The 16,710-nt window shown below is 40.7% G+C and overlaps 1 protein-coding gene across 4 annotated transcripts in view; it reads left to right on the forward strand.

Moving 5' to 3' along the window:
- Nucleotides 1-6,406: 6,406 nt before the first annotated feature.
- Nucleotides 6,407-16,710, forward strand: part of LOC121943131 (rho-related BTB domain-containing protein 2-like) — a 47,651-nt gene continuing 37,347 nt past the window's right edge. The window contains exons 1-3 of one of the 4 annotated variants that reach the window (XM_042486558.1): nt 6,407-6,500; nt 6,799-7,094; nt 7,165-7,303. The gene's annotated coding sequence lies outside the window, so the exon portion shown is untranslated. Of the gene's footprint in view, nt 7,095-7,164; nt 7,304-16,710 lie in introns of all 4 variants that reach the window. The other 3 variants (XM_042486556.1, XM_042486559.1, XM_042486557.1) reach the window with 3 other exon arrangements.

The raw sequence follows: 16,710 nt of genomic DNA on the forward strand, positions 1-16,710 counted from the left end.
AATGAGGGATGAACTCATGGTAGGGGTTATGTCATCCTTTCTCTGATCTCTGTCCATGCTGACAAAGTGACATCTGGCCCCTCAGTCACCACAAAGAATTACACAAATCCCGGCTTTTTCAAGGTAAACATATGCACATGCACAAGCCGTGCATGGTACAAACCTGGTGAGGTCATGAGAGGTCATGCAGCATTTCTTTGAATCAAACTGGTTCAGGGTTCAAGTGCAGCTTTATTTGGGCACAATGGCCAGGTCCAATAACTAAATGTAACATATAAATGCACATCATACTGTAAACTACAGACCAAATAAAAACAAGGTGCAGAAAATAAATGGTAAAAGCATGGGCAAATTATGAAACAATGGGTCCCTGGGCACCACTATGCAAAAGGACCCACTATCTCCAATTAGACAGACTTTGTGGTAGTTTCGTGTGTCTTTGTGGTTGTTATGTGTCATTTTTGGTTGTTTTATCACTTTATGGTCATTTTGTGTCTCCTTGTGGTATTTTTTTTGTTTCTGTTGGGGTTTTGTGTGGTTTTTTTTTTTTTTTGCTTGTTTTACATGTTTCCATAGTTATTTTGTGTGTCTTTACAGTTCCTTTGAATCTCTCTGTGGTCTTTTTGTGCCCCTCTGAGGTAAATTGTGAGTTTATTATTGGTAATTTTTTTTTTTAATGTGTTTTTTTGTGTCTTTTGCAATTGTTTGTTCCTTTGAGTTAGTTTTGTGTCTTATTGAAGTGATTTTATGTTGCTGAGGTAATTTTGTGTCTTTTTTATTGTTTTGTTTCACTTTGGTTGGTTTGAGTCTCTTTATGGTGTTTTTTGTTTCTGTGTGGTTGTGTTGTGTGTTTGTCAGCGTTTTGTGTCTTTCAGGTAATTTTGCATCTCCTTATGGATGTTTTTTTGTCCCTTTGTATTCATCATGTGTGACTTTTTGGTTGTTTTGCCATTTTTTTTTTTTTACATAATTATTTTATGTGCCTTTACAGTTCCTTTGCATCAATTTGTGGACTTCTGTGTCTCTTTGTGGTCATTTTGAGTCTCTTCCTGGTTGATGCGTATTAATTTGAGTTACATTTTAAAAACGAATACCAGGGGGGTCTGTGACACTTTAGTTTCACATTTCCTGGCACTTCAGGTCATCAGTCCATCGACAGGCATAAGAGGTTATAGCAGAAAAACACCCCCAAAATGCACAACACCAAGATAGGAAGTACTGCAGCAGATAGGATGGTGTTATGGTGTTTTGAGGGAGTGTTTTGCTCCACTATGCCAGTTCCTGGAAGAGCAGATTAGGGACCTGTAGTTGATTAATATGTAGGACTCTGGAGACCCATCACTTTCTGGCTCATCATGGGGTGAGAGAAGCTTGTGCTTTCTCTGTGTCTGACGCACAGTCATTACTTTTTAATTTCAGTCATGTTTCCTGTTTTCTTTCTGAGATGTTTATTTGGAAAAACAATGACAAATAATATGTCTTTCTGCATTTTCTTCTCTTCTGTTCTCTTCTGTTTTTTTATTGAATTAAATACATTTAATTTTGTGCAAGCATAAAAAATATGCAGCTCAACTTACATTTTAATGCCCCTTCATATATTAAAGCAGACTGTCACTGTACAAATAAAAACAGGGCATCTAAGAACTGATCAAGATGAAGATGGTAAAAAAAAATAATGCTATAATCACTTAAAATTGCATGCTTGCTGAGATCCCCTAAAATATATGTCTCCTTACTTGCACAAGCATTCTAAATGATATTGCATGTATTTTGAAGAAATAAGATTGAAATATATCTTGAGACAGTTCATATTTATGGTATTTGATATTATAAATATAATCTCAGTGTGGTTTATTAATTGGAAAATCTCATGAAAAAAATGTTTACAAATCAATAACTGTGCTACAAAGTCAAGTTGTAATCATCTTTCTGAGCATGGCTACGTACGATTGCCAATTTACCTTCACACTACACCGCTCGGCATGTGGTGCAGTTGGCAAAGAGGGCTGGAAACACCAAGTCAGTGCCTCCTTTGTGAGCGATTGTTCAAGCTCAATTGGTACTTCTGTAACACGGCTTTGTCCGTGAGATCAGGCAGAAGAATAGCAGAGGCTCTGAGGCGAAGAGAGGCCCATTGTGGTCAGTCGGCGGCCAAAGTTAGATGTCATTGTGGCCATTCGATGGCTGGTGTCAAAGGCCATTGTGGCTCTCCTAACATGCCACAGTGGAGGTACAGAGTTGCTGAGTGAAATCGATCTGAGCTGGGACAAAGATCACCGTTCTGTGTGTATGTGAGTGTGTGAGCTTTGTATTTTTTGTTTATAGGTGTGCATGCGCTTTTATGTGTATTTGTGTATGTGTGTGTCATGTGTTCTGTGTTTGTTTGTAGAAATTTAGCCGACGCAGGCCTTTCACACCCGTGGGATCAGCAGTTTGCCCCCTCAGGAGAGCGATAGACCGAGAGAGGGGTGAACCATGTGGACGCCCCCATTATGCCCCTATTGTGCCCATGGCTGCATCAATAGTCCTATAGCAGAGGCGCCTGGCATTGGAAAAATGCTGTATAAGACACTTTGAGATAAAGGTTGGGTACACCTGTGTGCAGCATGAAGAAGAGAGGGGACAAAGGGGCTTATGAGAGCAGACAAGTGGATATGACCTTTACTGTACCGTGCTGAATGTCAGCAGAACTTAGAAACATTGTACATAGAAAAGAAATTAGTTTTTTTTTCTTTTTTACCATTCACAGTAGCAGTTCATCCCAGTTGTATCTATGTCACGGCTACAGCATGATGTTCCACCACCTGGCGTCTATATTGGAGTGTGTGTCTGATGACTCCCATGTTTTGCTGGCCACAGCCAGAGGATGGTTGCCTAGGACTTGCATGCATGCTGAGATAGGAGCAAGCCTGGGCAGGTCGCTCAGTTCCCTTCACAGGACAATGGCTGTTTCAGATGCTTGGCTGAGCAGGAGTCTTAGAGAATCTATGAGAGACAGGGGGCCTCTCACAGCCCCGCAGCCTGACATTTATGCTTTTGCCAAGTTCAGGACAGAGTACATAGACAGAGAATGGCATTCTTTTTTAGAAAAAATATATAAATGCTGATGAAGGCTAATGCTGAAATGCTTTTTTGACAGCTCTAATAAATAAGTAGACACTGAAGACTGAATTAGAGTGATTTTTTTCCTGTCTTGTGACATTTTGTACATTGCTGTCCTTTCCCTGCTTGTTTATGAGTGGAAGTTTAATATTTTGTAATTTGATTTAGATCTTTATAACTGAGTTCAGCAAAGCCTTGAAAACACAGAGAGCCTCTAAGCTTTACTCGAGCTGTCTGGCTTCTGTCAGCTGGTGACAACTAAAGGAGTCTCTCCAGAGAAAGGGACCCAAAGGGACCCATACAGAAGGAAGTTGTGTGCTGCTGTCATGATGCCGGCAAGTGCATCGTCAAAGAGGATGTGCTGTGGTTTTACTGGGCATCTCCTCGGTATCAGTGTCAGAAGAATTTGGCCAGTGAATAATGTTCTCAAAAAATTAATTTACCTTGATTTTTTTTTTAAATGGCTACAAATTAACAATGTTGACAAAAACATGGCAGATGACTGACTAGTGATTAATAGTTTCTACTGTACACAGTATCTGCAATAAACAATGGCTATGAGCAGCATCCTCCCTAAGGGTGGCTCCCTACTGTACAACACAATAGTGTTTTGCTAGACTTAAAACATCCACCCATATACTTTCAAATTATTTGGATGAGTTGTTGTAAGGACAAACACAAAGGTGTAAAAATGCTGTTATGCAACCTTGCACACACAGGCAGGTTCAGCAAATGGACATGATGAAGTCAGCAGTGTGACCAACTGAGCAAGGAGGACTGGCTTTTCGAAGCAGTAAACTCTTGAGCAAGATCACAGGAACATGTTCCTGTGATTTTTCACAATGTATTAGCCTATGCAAATGTATGTATTGCTATCACAGTATATGAAACATCACATTGTGTTGTGATAAGGCAGCAACTGGTTAATTTTAAGTCATTTTCTTGACTAATCAATTAAGGATGTGATCCATAAACGGTGGCCATCATAGATTTCCAAAGCCTAAGGGGGTGTCTTTTTGTCTTTAAATGTCTTGTTTTGTCAAACCAATAGTCCAAAACCAGAGGATATCTTGTTTACCATCATAATGAGCTAAAAAGACATCTTAAATTGATGAATTATTTGCCATCTCCTAATACATCAATAGTTTCAGCTCCAATTGTCCACATGTGAAACCTAAAAATGTTGCCCAATACAACGCAATTTATTTATAATGACAAATGGTGCATTACATGATTTTGTTTAGCCTCACTGTGAGTTTACATGTATACAGCCTATACCAAAGGGTATAGTTCTTAACCAGTTAGACCAGTGGTGAAGGAAGTATTCGGTTCCTTAAGAAGGTTAAAAGTAAAAGTTCTGCATTGAAAATGTTACTTAAGTAAAATTAAGTAAGTATTATGAGGAAAATGTATTGAAAATATCAAAAGTAAAAGATCCCAAAGCATAGAAAAATCTTTAAAAAAAACAAAAAAAAAACAAAACAAAAAGAAAACAAACTGAAAAATAAAATAAAAAACATAAATAAATAAAACTGAAAATGGCTTAAATGTTTATTGAAATAGTTGCCAATAAATTTTCAGACAATAAGCTAAATGTAGTTATTATGAGGTTCAGGAACAAGACCAGCTTCTCTCTCCCACTGATTCATATCACCTGCACCCCCTTAAGTTAACCACCTGTGCCTCATTAATTCAGTCACTTGCCGTGACTTATATAGATGTGTCTGATGCTGTGTTCCATTCAAAGTTGGAGGACAGAATTTCCCAGTTGAAATTTCCAATTTTCCAAGAGTTCCAGGTGCGCAACACCAAACGTAACGAAAAAACATGACAGGCAGGTACAAACTGGTGTTTGTGTGGCTACTCTGTGGACAATTGGACACATATGAGCGAAACAGAGGATTAACAACGCACAAGGTATAAGACGCCATTATACATTTTCTTTTATGACATTTTTACACTTGGAAACATATCAAAACATGTCATTCACTAGCCTGTGTGCTAATAGCTAGGCTAATGTATTTTATTTCAGTATAGTCTGATATATTATGACACCAATTTATATGCAGAACAGGTTTTCCTTTATGAGAGTAGATGTATTATTTTAATTAAATACATGAAAATATACTTTACATTGCCTTTTGTTTGATTTCTTACCATTTACAATGTGCGCCTCTATGAATGCCGCCATTGTTGTGTGACATCAGACCGCTGAAGTTGGGGTACATGGATTTGCCCCAAGTTCACAAGTAGGAATTCTGACTTTGAGTGGTGTTTCACTGTACTTTTTCTAGTAAGAAGTCGGAACATCTCGACTAACGAGTTGTCTGGAACTGAGCATACCCCCTTGTCCCGTTTGTCTCAATTCTCACAACCTTTTCGTTTTGAGCACTCGTTTCCAAGTTAAGTTTATCGCTGAACATACACTTACCATGGACCACAAGCTTGTCATCAGTTCCTCTGACAATGCATTGTTTGATCATCCACCTTTGGTCTCTGAGTCTCCCGTCTGTTGTCCGGCCAGGCTACTAGGCATCTCACCTGTGGTCTGTCGTTTGCGTCCCTTGGAGTTTACATCATCCACCATCAAACTTGACCCTCTCCCCATCATCACTGATCCTCCATTTATACAAAAAACTACTTTTCTACCGTGGTGTTGTTAGTGGATTTTAAGCTATCGGATAGCCTAAAAGTAGGCAAGTGAAGTAAAAATGACAAAATTACCTTCTGAAATTTAGTGGAGTAAAAGTTTAAAGTGGCATTAAAAGAAAATTCTCAAGTACAAGTAAACTATCTCACATTTGTTCTTACAGTACTTGAGTAAATGTTAGTCACATTCCACCACTAAGTAGGACTTGCACAAGTAGGTCATATCTGACAAAAATCAAGGTATTCATGCTTGTGGTTCAAAGCTTCTATGCCTGTTGAAAATGACTACTGATGTTTTCTGAGAGAGTAAAACAAATCAAACATGGCAGTAAACCTGTCAGAGTAGCCCACTAAAAACATAATGTAAATTCCTTATTTAGAATATGAGACGCACAATATGAGGCATGTACAGGCCCTAACAGAACATCGTAATGTGCCAGTCCCAATAGAAACATAATGCATATTTGACTATCTCCTCCCAGTGCGCACTGTCCGGCGCGGAGGCTGGCACTCTCGCGTCTTTATGAATGGATGGGTGTGGCACTGGTGACTAGCAATGAGGCTGTCGTCACTGCGCCTCGTTGATAGGCGCTGGCGTGCCGTGGGTGAAGGCTGGTCTAGAGTGAAACATAACTGGGCTCTGCCACCGCTTGGGAGAGACAACGAGAGAAGGAAAGGGGAGGAGAGGAGAGAGACAGCAGCGTCAGCTCCACTCCCCAGCGAGGACTAAACTTCAGGCGAGAAATTTGGTGAGATAAGAGACTAGAATAAAAAACATGGGCGCGGTAGAAGGAAACGGACTATTATCATCAAAGAAAAATCAAAGAAAAATAAATCATTAGAGAGGAGATCATACAGATGCGTCGAGGATGAAATGCATGCGAGCTGATAAGAATCGTTGAATGCATCTGTGATGTAAAGCCGAATCAATAATTAAGAAAAAAGACTGTTCAGCCATGACGAGCAACGCTGCTGTGTAAAAACAAACAGACAGACAAAAGAAAGTCGATGTAAGGGTCCCCTCCTCCATGTGCTCCCTCCTTGTAGGTGTGACAGAAACAACAAAGGGACGTGGAAAAAACTCGCATCAGGACCACAGGCGGACAACAGCCCAGACATATCGCAGAGCACAATAGCAGGGGGGCGCCTGCAAACAAGAGCATGTCTGCTACTTTTGCAATATGCAGCAGTCTTCATGTAATTACATTCCTCCTGGCGTCTCTCGGCTGCAACAGTCGGGAGTATTTTTCAGTTCTGGCAGATCTTCAGCCGACATTTAGAAACGAAGCCGATCATTTGAGGACGCTCAAGTCCAGGCTGAGACGGAGCAAGTGTTAAAACCTGTGAGTTGTGATTAGATGTTGTCATCCAGAGGAATGCTCTGAAGTGATCGCATGTGTTTGTGCCTTGCAGTTTGATGGGGAGAAGCGGGAGAGGCGCGCGCTGCCCAGAATAAACTGAGGGGAAAAGCGCAGCGGAGAGGTGTGAAGTGAAAGTGGACGTCAAGGGTGGAGAGACCTGAGCTGATTCCAGAGGTGAATGTCTTTCAAAGGTAGGAGCCACGAAGATCATTACACGTAGCTGTGTCCTAACTCTTAAAAGTGTGTATGCTCGCAAAACAACGCTCTACAATACAGACCACATGTGGACAGATTGGGCTGAGGGTTGCATAACGGTTCAGTTAGTTTGGTTTGCTCACAGTTTTGCACTTAAAACCTAAGACTGATCTTCCCTGGTTTTTAAATTATGCCTGTACATCTGCTTATGCTTTAAAAATAGAAATTAAAAATAGAAATTTGAGTCAACCCAAGAAAAAATTACAACACTAATAAAAGTCATGTGGTTTCAGCCCCCAAGGGGTAGTTTATTTTATGGCAACTCCACTTTTATTGTCTGTTTTGCTTTTGTTCTCCTTAAAGTACTGATATATTAAGTTAAAATACACACACAAGAATATTAAAATGATATTATACAATATTAAAATGACAAATGGTTGCAGTTACATTCAAGAAAAAAAAAAACAGTAAAAATGACTTTTTATCAATAAAAGTGATCATAATTCCAAATACTCATATAATATAGTTGCATTCCATATTATAGTAATTCAGTGCTGCCAGATACTTTAATTGCAACAATTTTAGACTCATCTCACCATAAGTATCTCAGTCTCACTGTATTTCACTGTGGGAATATTTAAAAACGGCGGAATTATGTAACTTTATTTGGCTAAACCCAGGTCTGCTTTACTATCAGGTTTTCTTTGGCGATACAGCGATCAATTAGTGAGTCAGTACATTCTTTCTAAAAGTCTTTGTCAAATACAGAATATGATATCTCCACATACTGCAGCCTGGATGAGTGAGTCCAGCTTGAAGCCATAGTTGAACAGTAGAGTCACTCACTGTCCACAAAACCAAACAGTGGCTGCTGTAGATACTGTATATGTTAGAGCACACAAAATGCAAAAGCATGGGAAGAAACTGTAGCAACAGCCAATCCAGCATCCAGATATCAGCTACACTAACAATGCCCACAAGAGTCAAATATTTCCTTTTTTTTTGTTCGTTCCTCTTTGTTTTTCCTCACTGTGAGCATAGAAGATGGTGTGTGTGTGTGTGTGTGTGTGTGTGTGTGTGTGTGTGTGTATGTGTGTGTGTTGGGGGTGGGGGTCTGATAGAGTTGACATCAGTTCCTCCGCTCCATCCCACTCCTCTGTGTTTTTCTATCAGCTGTGGAATTTGAACCATTCTTCCTTTGGGGTGAGGCCCGTCCCTCTGTCTGCCCCTGCTCAGAGGAGTGGGTTGTCTCCAGAGGAGGCTGAGTGTGTGTGAGTGTGTGTGTGTGTGTGTGTGTGGGGGGGGGATAACTGGGGCTTTCCAGTACAGTTGCGCACCAAACATTCCTGGCTGCTGGATAGCCGTCTAGTGGGCCAAGTCCACACAGCTGGGAGTCATATAAGAAGCTGTGTCTTTGTGTGAGTTAAGCAATACTGTGCGTACACACATATGGTCACATGCACACACATATTGACACAAGCAAACACACACACATATACAGTCTGTTCTGAGCCCACGTCTGTCCACAACTGGATCCAGAGTCACTTGAGGCTGTGAGATGTGTGCACATAGATTGCATTGTTTATATGTTTATGCATGCATGTATGCAGGGATAGAGAGTTGTCATGAACGCACACATCCTTGGCTTGCAACTCAGGAATTCACACAGAAAAGAAAAAACACTAACAGAGACTCAGTCAGCATACAACAGTGTCTTCGTCTCTTACCAGCACCACATGATGTTTGTCCTCTTAAGTAAGTTGTGGAGAGAGAGAAAACACGATGGGGGGGAGGGGAGGGAGAGAAGCAAGTGATTGTGCTGGTGATGGCAACTGTACAGTTTGTTTCTCTCTCATTGGCTGCCTCTTTGGTTGTTTTTTAAACAGGGTGTCAGTGAGCAAAGAATGTCAATGCAAGAGCAGAAAGCAGATTGAGGCAGCGAGGGGAACGTTAAGGAGCATAGGCCTTGTGTGCTTGGAGGAGAGAGGAGAAAAGAGGAGACGAAGATTGTTTGAAATTGAATAAGAGAGAAACTGAGCTGTGGAGAGTAAAGAGAATGAAGGAAAAAAGAGTGCAGATCCTGAGGAAGAGGGACGTGAAGGGGTTTTGGCTGAGGGGAAACTAGAGCAGAGCCGGGTGAGGGAGTGAGAGAGAGAGTTTGAGAAAGACAGTGAGTGAGGGAGAGGATGTCAGACTGCATATGACTGTAAACATGCTAAATCAGCCTTCCATATTTCCCACTTCCTCTTCTAAGTTTAAACTGGAAAACTGATAAAGAAATGATTTAAATAGAAAAAATTTAAATAGAAATAGCTAAGCTTCTTCCTTCTTGATGAAAGAGCTTTGTTAGCCTCTCAGAGCATAAAAAAACAGCCACAACTGATTTCACATGTAAGGCTGCTTTGAACATCTGTCTTAACTTCCTCTAATGTGGTAACCCACTGCACTGTGTCACTAGCACTCTCTCTGTTTTTACTGTATGTGTGTGAGAGTGAGTGTGATTAGCTCTCTGCAGCTGGTCTGAATTACAGTCAGCAAACAAATGTCATCATTAGTTTGGTCCATTAAACAATACAAAAATTATATTAATTCAAAATAAACACATAGTGTTTGTCTGCAACAGTTTTTTGTACACACTCCTAATTCCATGTATGCAGAAGGTACAACACCTTTACAAGACCATATTTAAAGGAACGAGCTGTTTATGTGTGGTGAGAGACTTGGATAAGAAGGTGTCAGTCATGACGCCAGCGAGGACAGGACAGCGCAGGGTCGGACCAAGAGGGCGAGAGGAGATAAGGGTTCATTTGAGGCGGGAAGTGTCTTCATCCAGTCGTGGCTGCTCAGACAGCTCTGAGCTGGGCTGAGGCCAGGGTTTGACAGGGGGTTGTGTTCAGAGATCCAGGACGGCTGCACTGATAGGGAGGCCTATTACACAATCTCACTGTTGACAGAATATGGGGAAAGAGTTCTGGGCCAGAGGTTTTTAGGCAGCAAGATCAGCTTCATTTTTGGTATGGACAGTGTTTTTAGATTGTAATTATTTAACAAAATCACTCAATTATGCTTCTTCATGGCAAAATAGTTTCTTATATGGGTTTTTTTGTCCCAAGACCAATACACCTCAATACATCAAACCACTTAGCCCTTACCCGTCTGTTTTGCACAGCTGTATTTTCTTTGTTAATAAGGATTTTAAAAATTATGATGACCATTGTCTTAGCTTATAATGTGTTGTGGGCATGACAGTCCTACATTTTGACATATTTCTATGCTGCATTCCCCCTCTTTGATGGCATACGATGCCCAAAATTTAACTTGAATCCAGCAGCCAACTTGCTGTACTTGTTACTGCATCTCTAATATCAGTGTAGACTAGCGGAGTAGGAACACAGGCTGCTAATGTTAGCCTACAGAGCACCTCAAGTAGTTTGGTTCTTTTTTAATTGATGACTTGTTTGATCGAATGATAGCATGAAACATAAGTTTTGAATGAAACACAAGCATACTAACAACTGCAAAAGGATGCCTACAGCCTACGTAAGAGAAATCGCAACAGCAGAAGACAGCATATCAGCAAAGTCCTGCAACACTTGCTTTCTCTGTTTACATAAACAGCAGCATTACCAGCTACCAGTGACGTATCAGGGTCTATACTTTTAGCAAGGTGGCAATCATTTTCTGTGTACCGGCACCTGTAAGAAACTCTCCCTGCTCACATGTTCAACATTTTGTGCCTTCAAAATGATTAATTACCACAGGCCTGAGATAGGACAGGATCAGGGTCACATAGCGTTCCAGCAGAGGAGGAACAAGACTGCATTTAAAGAAGATGGCTGGTGGGTTGACTGTAGCTCTGATGTTTATGGCAAGAAACTCAAATTGACCAACAGACAAACTTTCAATCATTAATGGCATATGGAGGTTGCTGCTTTTTCAGTATATAACAGACACACACACACACACACACACACACAAACAGTCATGATTACATTTAAATATGTATTCCTTCTGACTGATGTCTGATCCATTTCACCAAATCTATGTACCTTACTGGATTAATGTTGCATGCGTGTGGGTCTGCATATGTGTTTAGAAAGACACAGCATGTTATGCCACAGACACTAAGAGGCACAGCTTGGCTGCTTGGCTGTAGCTCAACTCTATTTATGTTCATGTTTGTGTTTGTGTGCTTTCTGCATATCATGGCGGTGTGGATGTATCACTGCAACAAATATATCTTCCTTTGCATCTGTGTGTCATTATGCATGCATATTTTTATATGTGTGCTTCTCTGTATGCAATTTGATCCCTGAGTGTCTCTTTCTTTAGCATCTGCTCCTCTCGTTTGTGGCGGAAAGCCGATCCCCTTGCGTGAATTGGCTCCAAAGTCATATGACTGAGGGTATGCCAACTAGGTATTTGAGTGTGTGTGTGTGTGTGTGTGTGTGTGTGTGTGTGTGTATGTGTGTGCTGCAATCGCAGATTGCATTTCACACCCAAGTTGTGTGTGTATTGTGAGCTACTAGCGGTTGGTTGGACGGGTGTGGTTGTCCTTGCATCTCCCACTGGACTAAGAAGGCTGACCCTTGCACTAACCACTTCCTATGTCTGTGTGGGACCAAACAGCCTGATATGTTTGGCTCTGTATTTATCACACGCAGTGGTAATCTCTAGCGTCTCTCATATTTAATGCCTGCAAGCGTTGGCTGTCTGTCTCTTTATCTTCCTGTTTGTTTTCACATCTTGTCTGTCTATCCACCTGCCTCCCTGTTATAACTCGTATCCCATTGCACACACTGTTCAGCGGCTGTGGCGTTCATTAATTGAGAATTAAGAAACCCCAATTAGCACCCTGAGCAACAGCAGTGATTGGCTGTTCTTGGGTGAGAGCGTTTGTTCACAGTTTCTCCTTTGTCCATGAGAGAGTGAGAGATTTGGGAGTTGCCACTGCATGTTTAACATCACATAGACATTTGCCTGCATGTTATTTTAACTCTGATTGCTTGTGTTAAAGGAACACATAAAAATGTGATGGAGAACAATGGTTAGGTGGTTTCTTTAGGATTTCCGTAATCTTGGCTGCTGCCGTGTTTTGGCAGTTATTTGCTTTCATTGTACCCAGAAAACTTCTAATTTCTCTGAATGTTCTCATACATTTTCCTTCTGCGCCACTCCCTACTCTGCCTTCCACACACCCAAAACCCAGCATCACAGGGAGGCATCCACACATCTTTACCCAAACTCATACATACAGACATAAACACACACAAACACAATGACTCACACAGAGAAGCAAGTGAACTCCCAAACCCTTATTCACAAATACTTTCATTTGAACATAAACACACTGACACATGCATGTGCTCTCCCTGTCAATGTGCCTCTGTCATTTCTCTAGTAAGAGCTAGAGGCTTTAAACTAATCTGTAGTGCGAGAGACGCCCAAGGGTGCCATTCCTGCTAATCAGGGTCAGACCAGTTTTAGTTGGCCAAGGCGCTCATGAAACCACAGGGTTGTGATCTGTAATTGTGTTAGTTTAGTGAGGTGTTTGTGATTGTGTGTCCATAGGTTAAGGTGTTTCCCTTCACGTCTATTTTTATACATACGCATTGTTGTCTTTGCACTCGTAATCGCCCACATGCCTTTCAACTGAGGGCTGCCTGATTTTTGCAGTTTCAGGAGGCTGATGCAACCTGACTGACACTCTCTGTCTCTCTCTCACATACACACACGCAACTATACACACACACACACACACACATACACACACACACACACACACACACACGAATGGATGAATCAGATTTGCTAACTGAGGGTAGCAGGATGCAGATGAGAGCTCTGTCATCATCCCAGACAGTGTTTGTCTGACTCCAGTCTCTGTGGTTTGCTCCCCGTGAAAATCTGAAATCGACTCACCCTGTATTATGTGGTTTGGTTAGCAAGTTTCAGCTTTGGTCTATTTTTAGTCATTATGTACTTCAGGAACCTCTCCCTTAATTTAAACAAATTGAACGAAAATGAAATTCAAGTTGGTTCTCTGCCCCCAATAAATCAGAGTACAATGGAATAAACTTCAGAGTAAGCCTCCTTATATGTAAATCTATCATATTTGTAACTGTAAATCAAAACCATTGTAGGGTAATAAACTGAAACATGGTTATTTTTTGTGAGTTGTAGCTTGTATATAGATAAAGTTTTGGTCATCTAAGGACAGATTATAACTAAACTGTCATATAGTCTGACAATAAAATCAGTTACCTCTTTGTTTCTCCCTCTGTCTCTTACTAAAATACATCACTCTCATTTCAACATGAATATTTAATCAATATCATCAATATCATTCCTATTTAATATCATGTGCTACTTAATACCGATGCATTTCTCAACAGAGGTAGTGCTTTGCAGGAATATTGACGTCCTGAGTGTTGTTGTGCTCCATTACGACTGTTATGGTTTTCTGTTAAATTGCTTTTTACTTCCCCCCTTGCCGCAGTGACCAATAATACAGTAGGGACATGCTGTTTATCCAAACTAAATAGTTAAAAAAACGCATAGAATTGTGCAGGACATTTTGATATATATTACATTTTGTGCACAAATTCTCATACTGAGTGTTTCATCTCAACATTTCTGTGGTCTGAATGACCTCTGTTCACAAGTGGTTTGGATTAGCTGGGATCAACAGTAATGCACCATCCAAAAGAGCTTCCACTCCGTTGCCCCCTGCCCTTATTCAAATGATTAAAGCCTGCATGGTGATGCTGCAGCTTGGCAAATGACTGACATGTGGTCACAATATGAGGTGACTATTGTATCCTTGTTGTATCACCAGGCCACGGCGCAGCAGCGCGGAAATAACTGGACACCAGTATAGATTTTTCCATCACACTATTTTAGGATGCTATAGTTGTGTGTGTGCATGCATGTACCATCTTCTTTAACAGTATTCCCGCAAATGGAGATGCATTTTGACTTTTGTCTGTCAGATTCAAGCAGTATATAGAGTATTACATTTCACTGCCATCAGGTGAAAATCTCTATATTTGCCGATTTTGTGGTCAGCCATAGGATTATATGGCTCCTCTGCTGCCTGAGAAAATGCTTTAACCATTCGAGGTTATAAAACCCACTCAATGCTCTATTGGATGAAATCAAAACTGCATTGCCATTGAGATAAATACATTGCTGTTTTGCTCCGTCTGTGAGATGCAAGGTTTTCACATCACAACAGGTTTGTTTTTGTTTGTGCAAGTGCGATACAATACGAGGAACTCTAACTAACAGAATGGATAAACAACATGCAAGCTATTTGAAGTAAACACAACAAAGGACCTTCCTGTTATGCCTCAGCTCTCTGTAATGTGGTTTATTTGTCTGTGTCTCAGTCTGTCTGTGATTTTTGCCTTTTGGACTCCTGCTCTTTCTCTCTCCTCCATTTACTCCTCTCTATTTCTGTATCTATGAGCAACAGCGTGTTTTAAATAGAGACGGACAGATACTGGTTTTCTTTGCCTTTTACCAGTATGGGTATTTCAGTTTAGTCGTGCTGAAAAATGATAACATATTAGATACAGAAATGTTGCATTAGCACAGAACCTTCTGATTTGAGCTTAGAGATTGTATAGTACAACCAAATATAAAAGTTTCACACTAGAGTTTGATTTTCCACATCTTGCAACATGTATGGCAATACTGATGTATTTGATTTTTGACAAGTACACAGTGTTGCGTTCAGGCTATAGTTTTTAAGACCTATAGAGCAGTGGTTCCCAAAGTTTGCAGGTCATATCAAAGGATTGTTATTGCCAAGATAGAACAACAGGAAAAAAATCTGCTACACAGAACTGTTAATTTTTTACAACTTTTCTCTAATTTCTGCTTTTTTTCTTATGAATTACTGGTTCCTTTTTTATCCCCTTAAGCCTTTCAAAGTTATTCAGATAAAACTAACTAATAAATTACTCTTAAGTTTAACTTGTCACTGCTGTTTGGCACATGCTTTGCCTCCTTTTAAGGGGTTACAGGCCAGAAAGGCTGGGGACCTCTGCTTTATGGTACGTTTCAGAGTGTGCTAGGTTGATGTACTGACTGTGTGCACTGTGATCTCTGCCTCTCTGTGCCAGACTGAAGTCCAGAGGTGTTTGGCTTGGCTTCACTCTCTGTTTGATCAGGCTGTTTCTGGAATACTGACTGACCTGTGCCGAGGCCAAATGCATCTCTTTCTGCCCAAGTTAGCATTTTGCTCCTGCCCCTCCTCCAGTTTACTGTCATATTGGTCAGAACTTTGCACAATTTGACTCAATTTTAAAGGAATACTAAATTACTAATTACTAAGAATACTAAATATGGCTGTCCCTGCATGTTAAGGTTTCACCAGACCACCTATATTTCAACTTAAACTGGCAAAGAAAATTGTTCTAGTTCTTCCAAAGGTTCAGAGAAATGAAGGCTCTATTTTTGCACTCCCTCACCTTTTCCTGTTTGTTATCTTTACTCAACCCCAGTCCAAAGTTTACTCTGGTACATCCTCACCAGAGTGTGAGAGTGTCTGCGGACCTGTCTGAGGTTCAGAGAGGTTACCTACACTCCCAACATCACCACAGGTAGCAGTGAGGTGTCAGCACTCAGCAATAGTTTGCACCTGTTTTTGGAAAAACCTCCTGGCAGATGACAAATTACAGTATTTTGTTGTTGACCACCCATTGATCTGCCATTAATGTGCTGGTCAGTAATGCTCTTAAAGGTACCTAACAGTTCGCAGTGCTCTGGAGCACGATGATAAGCATAATGGTAACTTATCTGCACTGAAACAGTATTAAGGCATCTGCTGCTTGGTGGGTCAGTTGAGTCTTAAAAAATAACAGTCTGGTCAGAGTGGTGATTAAGCCTATGGCCCACAGATGAAGTACTGCAAAATTTAAATATTTGCAGTATTATGAACTGGGTGTTGAAGGTGATATTCATGGAAAAAAATGTTGTATTATGTTACTGCCAAACATTTTTGTTGCAGCTACACAGTAAAAGCTTAACTGGTGAAACATGAACTGACTCTTATTTTTTAAGGAGTCAGTAGTCAATTAGTAGTTCTTTTGAATTGCAGTGTCTGTTTCAGTGAGCCTGGCACTTACTGTTTAACAGAGGATCAATTTGAGATATTGCGGGGAGCAATGGAACAAGAAGCAGCCACAGTGAGCTGTTGGATGAAGAGCTGCAGAAGAAAGGCTGCACACCTCTAACTTAATGAGGAAACCAACTCCTTTTACTGTGCTCTGTTGTAGTAGACAATAGACCGTGTAACTAATGGATGTAGCGAGTTACCATGAAGTCACCCAATGGTTTGTGGACTGCCGTTTTGAAGCCTTGAGATAGGCACCAAAAACAGTTTTTGTACCAGCCT

Source organism: Plectropomus leopardus, chromosome 5, assembly GCF_008729295.1.
Source record: "Plectropomus leopardus isolate mb chromosome 5, YSFRI_Pleo_2.0, whole genome shotgun sequence".
Classification (NCBI taxonomy): Eukaryota; Metazoa; Chordata; class Actinopteri; order Perciformes; family Serranidae; genus Plectropomus; species Plectropomus leopardus.